The sequence below is a fragment of the Dermacentor variabilis genome, chromosome 1, assembly GCF_050947875.1.
Source record: "Dermacentor variabilis isolate Ectoservices chromosome 1, ASM5094787v1, whole genome shotgun sequence".
Lineage (NCBI taxonomy): Eukaryota > Metazoa > Arthropoda > Arachnida > Ixodida > Ixodidae > Dermacentor > Dermacentor variabilis.
Genome location: NC_134568.1, coordinates 261983836 through 261991368, shown reverse-complemented (window position 1 = coordinate 261991368; position 7533 = coordinate 261983836).

Here is a 7533-nt window from a genome sequence, read left to right as displayed (position 1 = left end):
ATAAATACTTATGGGAAGCCGGAACGATAGGATAGTGACTTAAAACGAAAAGATCGCTGGGCAGCCGGGAGGCATCGGTTCCAGGTTCTTCAAAAACAGGTCTTCGCATCATTTTTCTTGTTTTATTAATTAAGGTTAAGGCGATGTTGGTGCCTGAAGGTGGCACCAGCTACTTCTCCTGTGACAAGGTGCTTCTGCTCAAAAGAATAATCATAATAGAAGCAACGATGAGAAAAAATACACTGACATCATTTCGAAGGTTCGAGTGCAAAACAAATGTCCCTGGGCAGGTGCAAATGAGGCGTCCTTTGAATGCCAAGCATTGTGATCGCGAACACGGACGCAAGACTCACGGAAACATGAAAGCACAATGAAATAGAATATATGCGACTCCAGGAGAACAATTAGTTCACCTTCTTCTGGTCCTTGACTGATTTCCCCGCTGTGAAGTTAGCATCGTTCATGACCAACTAGCGCTGTCCTATACCTTGCTTCGGGTTCTGCAGTCTGCTTAGCGCTATCGCTGGGGAGAATTTCGCAGCCGACGTTTGCGCTTCTGCCCTATCACCTTATTTCTCTCTCTCTCTCTCTCTCTGTCTGTGTGTGTGTGCGCGCGTGTGTGCGTGTGTGTGCGCGCGTGCGTGCGTGCGCGCGCGCGCCAAAGGGTTCTTCTTATTACTATCAAACTCAAACTGGTTCGCCACGTAGCTCGTCTGACATCGCTAACTCTCTCAGAAACTTTCGCTTTCCTGTCCTGTTCCTCTGCGAAATCAACCAAGTGCCAACAAACGCAATGTTCGAAGAGCCCCGGCAGCTTTTCCGGAACTTCACTTAGAGGTTTAAAAGGCGCCCAGCTCAACCTGCAAACGTCGTTCGCTAGAGCCCCGTAAGTGCTTCCAAATAGGAATTATTTCGCTTGTCGCAAAAGTTGATAAAGTCGAGAAACAAAAGCAAAAAGGTGAGGGCATGTGCACCGTGGAAGAGACCGAGAGAAGGATGCAACGGACGCGACACGCGAAATGGGGCAGAGGGCCTCGCGGGGGCAACGATTAAACGCTGGTTGTGTTCGGCTATCGAGCCGTCTCTGAAACAGACATGCCAAACGAACCGGGTCCTGCAAAGGAGTCTTGCTGCGCCCAAGTAGAAGAGCTGCGCACGCATCGTCAGCGACATCTCCAAGGCCATTAGCGGTGACTGTTTTCGCTGGACTCGCGCTGTTAGGCTTGCGATTGACAAGCTCTTCCTGGACGTCGCCAGACACACGCCACGAACAGACGCGCGTGCGCGCACATACACACACTCGTAGAGGAAACAACCTGACAGCGACAATTACCTCACCGTTGTCGCTGCCTGCTCCAAGTGGCTCTTGGGAAGCTGCCGCCAGGAAGACATTCACAGTTCCTCTAGTCTGCGCACACGTTTTCGTTCTTTTTTTCCTCCGGCTCTCACTCTCCTCATTCTTGCTCTCCTTTTAGTGCACTTGGCCTCTTCACTCACAGGCCCAGCTTTCCGCTTCTCCTGGGGGAGGGGGTATGATATGGGCAATCACCGAGCTCAGAAATGGCCCCTGCCTAAAGTTTTTCAGCAGCCACCCCAGCGCTAATGGACAGCAGGTGGCCGCTGCACACGCAAAAAAAAATTGTGCTGAATCGAAATACTTGTATTGTAAGTGCAAAGGGAATAAAGAAGAAAAAGACTCGAAGATGGAGCATGCTTAGAGAAATACAGGGCGAAACTTTACAGAAGGAACCATGACGCAGTAAACAGGGGCTAAATTCGTAAGGGAAATGTTTTAGAAGCATGAATCTAATCTCAGTAGACAGTTTTAGTTTAGTGTTTGCAACTAAACGTAAATGCACTACGTACGTAAAGAAATAGCGTTGTCATCACTGCGCATCCTCTGAACGTTACTGGGTTGCTGCGGTTTACGTGCGGCTTGATAACGTACATTATTTGGCGAGTTTAACGTTCGAATGTTTACGTACGGTAATAGATACCGTTGTCGAACATCGCGGCAACCATGTCTCTCACTTCAGCGTGTATTCTCGTGATGGCTACGCTCTCAGTCTCGTTGATTGCCGGCAACTATTATAATGAGCTTTCGCTTTCTCTAAACTAGCGTGAAATGTTAGTTATGAGCGCATAGCGCTTTCATTTTCTGATATCATTCGGTGATTCCGGCTGCCGTAGACATAAAGAGGCGCGTCGGCATAGCAAGAACAGGATGATTGCTAATAGATTGTCTTGGCTTGAATACGTTTGGCACGACGCACCAGACGGCGCCCTGTTTATAACGTATTCCCTACGTTTGCGTTCCCGTACGGTAAACAGTCTTGAAAGGACGCGCACCGTAACGACCCGCAAAGGTGATTAGGTTTAACGTACGTAAAGCGACAAACGCTATTCTAAAACTCTCTAGTATGTGACAAGCTGCAATGATTTTGACTTACAAATGTAAAATTATGCAGATCCCACGCACTGTGAGAATTGATGGAAGCGAAGCTTTCTGTGATGTTTGCATTGACTGACGATAACTAGCGGTGATGTTGACGGCGAAATGTTTAATTTCTTCAACGCTTTGTCCAACACAAGAGTGGTGAGTTGTTAAACGGTACCTTGAGTGCACCAGTGCTGTTTGTCTGCGTAGTACATAGAACACAGGGAGAGGTGTTTGCTTGAGGCGTAGAAGTTGCGCCGTACTTCATAAACTCTGAGCATTGCAATTGCCTCAGGTGGCACGTCGCATCGTGGCAGGAGCATTAAACTTGAATTGGATTACGGGGCTGTACGTGCCAAAACCACAATCGGATTATGAGGCAGAACGTAGTGGCGCACTCCGGATTAATTTTGGCACCGTAGTGTTCTTTAACGCGTCCCGAAAACAAAGTGCACAAGCGTTTCTTATTTCGCCCCCGTCGAAATCCGGCTGTCTCGGTCAAATCCGTTACCTCGAGCAATGCCATAGCCGCAAAGCTATCGCGACGGGCACGGAAGTGTTGATTTGACGTGCGACCGCTTCCGTTGTGTCGCCTAGACCCTGCGGTGTGCTTTAATGCCGCTCTGCTTCTGCACGCCCATAACTAGTCCGCTAGACATAGTTGCATGGCTTTATTTTTCAGAAATAGCAGAAACGCACCATACCGTACCTTAAGTTCAGTTTATCCAGCGTTTCCTTGCCTTCTCACGTCACCTTTCCCCTCCCCGCCCCCTTGTATTTATATGGGAGCTGCGAGCGAAGAGTGGCAAGGCTCTTATTCACTCGTTTTGTGACTGCGTTGTTTCTACCCATTCTCTGTCTGCTCTGCCCCTCTTCACTTTCATTCTATCTAGCTTCTCTCTGGACTTGCACATTGGTAGAGAGGTAAGCACTTGCGGTGGGTGATGGACAATTACAGCTGTCAAGAGGTGTCAAGAGCTGGCGACGACCCGAGAGCTCCAGAGCGCATTGGGTATATACGACGCGGTGCGGTCCAAACGAGTTCCTCGCGTCTCTTTTCTTCTCTGCCACGCTTCTTCCATGTATATACACGCTCTGAACTGCGCCCCCTCCCCCCGACGTGGTGTGCCAGACTGCAGCAGTGGCAAAGTCGAAGGAAAAGGCAAAGAAAGCTTCGCTTTAAAAAGTTCCAAAGGTTTGCAGTGGCTAAATCAGATACACTCTAAGAAAAGTTTACACCCTTGGAGTGCCCCTTCTGCCACACAACAATAATCGTCATCTGCCTTGATGCGTTTCCTTTCTTGATAACGCCGCGCCCGCTACTTTCCTGTCGGGAATGCTATCATGCTGACAACGCGCATGCCGTTCGTTACTGGAAAGTACCGGGCTCGCAGCGTTAAAGAAAGGAAATGCATCAAGGCAGATGACGATTATTGTTGTGTGGCAGAAGGGGCACTCCGAAGGGTGTAAACTTTTCTTAGAGTGTACTCGCACATTGCCTTTGCGAACGCATGAATGCATCCAACTTACAGATTACACTGAAGGAAAAACCAGTTTAATAAACACAAGGAAGAATTGTCACGGTGGCAAAATGAAATTTGCCCTCTCCTACCACTCCCCCAAGGGAAAATGATAGGAGTGCATCCGTTGTCTGATTTCGCCATTTTCGTCTTGTTCCACCAGGCAGCAGTTACCATGGGCATTGCAATTCTGAGGGGCCAGATTTTGAGCAATGCGAGCGACCAGGCATTCTATATAAGCAGAGGCGGCACATGATGACAAACGAAGATCCGGGGATCCTATAAGATCCCCAGGTTAGATGAAACGCGGCCAGGTGGTTCCCCTCGGACCTGAGCCTCAAATGCAAACACTGGCGCGGCTAGAAATGCGCCTTCTCGCGAGGAGCTTTCCTGTGAAAAGCACGGAACGGGAGCCTCCGCGACGGCGCCCATATATAGCGCGGCGAGACGCCGCTTCACTGGGCGCGCGCGTGGGCGCAGCTGGGGGCTCATTCTAGCGCCGCTGAGCAAAGCAACGACGCGCAGGGTAAACGCCTGAACCCTATCTCGCGGCACCTGTTTGCTCTGCGAAATCGCGCCCAGACGACCACGGGGCTGTTTTTCGCTCGTTCGGTATTGAGGTCCAGGCCTCCTAGACGATCGAGGGACGCCCTGCGGGGGAGAAGAGCGGCGTCGTCCGCGCTGCCTTCGTTTGCCCGAGACAAACAGCCGGGCTTCGTCATGCGCCGGCCGCGCTTTCTCGGCGTCTGGCGCGCGCGTGCCACCGCGGTAAGTGGCGCGCCGGGGCCTTCCCGGCCGAGCGTCTTCGGCGCCCTCCTCCCTCGTCTTCTTTCCGGACTGGGGCACGTTCCTCGGAAGGCTCTCGGTCACTGATTGCAGCTGAAAAATGCATTATTCGAGGATCTGCTGGTCACGGCGCGGATGGAAGCGGGGCACACTGGCGTGCTCGGCCTGCATCGAGGATGTCGAAGCTCCGCGCGAACGAGCGGAAGACACAGCGAGCGGATACTCACGCTATCGCACAGTAAAAGCAGCCAAAAGCGTGCTGAATATGAGGCAGGGGTAAATGCAAGAGGAGATTGGAGGGCAAGGGCAACAAAATAGCTCTGTCTGGGCGATAAGGAAGTACACGCCCATTTCCCTCCATGGCACCTGTTGCCGCCACGATGCTAAGGGCAACGTGGACCTATTATTACGGTTTAACGTACCAAAACAACAAGAGGGCTATGAGAGACGCTGTTGTGAAGAACTCCTCACCATGAATGACCAACTCCTTAATTTTTATTGACGTTATAAACATTGACATCACATCATGCTACGGGATAATGTGGAGAGGTTGGAAGCACATGCTTTTGGTGCGATTTCACTTAATTGAATAATTGAATACCTATCTTATACACATGAACGAGAAGAAAGGGAGTTAACCGAGGGGCCCGATTTTCTTCTCATGACATCGACTTCTCATGATATCATATATATCATCCGCCTGGCTATGCCCTCTGCAGGGCAAAAGTAAGGCCTCTCCCATGTTTCTCCAACTACCGCGGTCATGTGCTAATTGTCGCGATGTTGTCCCTGGAGACTTCTTAATTTCATCCATCCACCTAGCTTTCTGCCGCCCCCTGCTACACTTCCCTTCTCTTGGAAGCTAGTCCGCAACCCTTAATGACCATCAGTTATCTTCCCTCCTCATTACATGTCCTGCCCATGCCCATGCCAATTTCTTTTTCTTGATTTCAACTAAGATGTCATTACCTCGCGTTTGTTCCCTCACCCAATCTGCTCTGTTCTTATCCCTTAACGTTACACCCATCATTCTTCTTTCCATAGCTCGTTGCGTCGTCCTCAATTTAAGTAGAACCCTTTTCGTAAGCCTCCAGCTTTCTGCCCCGTACGTGAGTACTGGTAAGACACAGCTGTCATACACTTTTCTCTTGAGGTATAATGGCAACCTACTGTTCATGATCTGAGAATGCCTGCCAAACGCACCCCGGCCCATTCTTTTTCTGATTATTTCAGTCTCATGATCCGGATCCACAGTCCCTACCTGTCCTAAGTAGATGTATTCCCTTACCACTTCCAGTGCATCGCGGCCCTATCGTAAACTGCTGCTCTCTTCTGAGACTGTTAAATATTACTTTAGTTTTCCGCAGATTAATTTTTAGACCCACCCTTCTGCTTTGCCTGTCCAGGTCAGTGAGCATGCATTGCAATTGGTCTCCTGAGCTAGTAAGCAAGGCAATATCATCAGCGAATCGCAAGTTGCTAAGGTATTCTCCATTAACTCTTATCCCCAATTCTTCCCAATCCAGGTCTCTGAATACCTCCTGTAAACACGCTGTGAATAGCATTGGAGAGATTGTATCTCCCTGCCTGACGCCTTTCTATATTGGGATTTTGTTTCTTTCTTTATGGAGGACTACAGTGACTGTGGAGCCGGTATAGATATCTTTCAGTATTTTTACATACGGGTCGTCTACACCCTGACTCCGTAATAAATAAATAAATAAACATTATATATATATATATATATATATATATATATATATATATATATATATATATATATATATATATATATATATATATATATATATATATATATATACATACATACATACATACATATATCATATTTTTTCATTGCACCTAATTAGATAATTAGGCTTAATTAAGTAATTACCTTCTCAAATATTATAATTAGATGAAAAGTGTCAATGAGAAAATTGTATAGCCACATGGAAAACTCCTAATACAGCTTTCTGTTATTCGATACGTGCTACTTCTAAAAATTTTTCTGAGCGTGAAAGCAGCCCGTGAATACACGCAAAGTGCCTCGAGGGGCCAGCCGCGCGGCAATTTTGCGTGCATTTGGGATATATATACATTTATTTATTTATTTATTTATTTATTTATATCCCTTTCACTTATATATCTTTTATTCCCGAATGGTCTCCTCCGCTGCTTCTCAGCATAAGGCAGGCACGAGTTCGTGGCGGCTTTCTTCCGGGAGACGTCCATGAGCTCTTCGTGTCGTCTCGCCTCCCCCGCAGTGGCAACTCTTTCTTCCCTTTGTGGCGCTACTTCCCTGACGAGGGGAGCTCGCTACGGCAAAATTAGCAGCGCCCCGCATCGAATGGCAACTATTCTGCAACTATCATCCCAGCGTGGTTCTCACATTCAATTCTTGGGCGTGGCAAGCAGCATGTTGTCTACCTGCAGTCATAACAGCTTCCTCGCCCGCCAAAATAGTCACGGAGCGCAGCAGTCACCGCTGCTGCACCGAGAAACGACTTGATTTTCTGCAGATTAATTCCTGAAACTCGCTGTCGATTGCTAGATTGTCGGGTATGTCGCCGACCAGATTTTTCGAGTTATCTCTGAAACTCAAACACGTGCGCCAGCAGGCACTCAGCCCCCTCTGAAAAAAACCAGGTCAAAAGAGGGATGGCGAGAAATCTTTGGTAGCTGTTTGCGAAATGCACAGCCTTGAAACTCTGTGGATTCGCTTATGCTGGTAAACCAGACGTGCTACGTTACGCATTTAGAGACACAATCGCACAAACAAATAACACT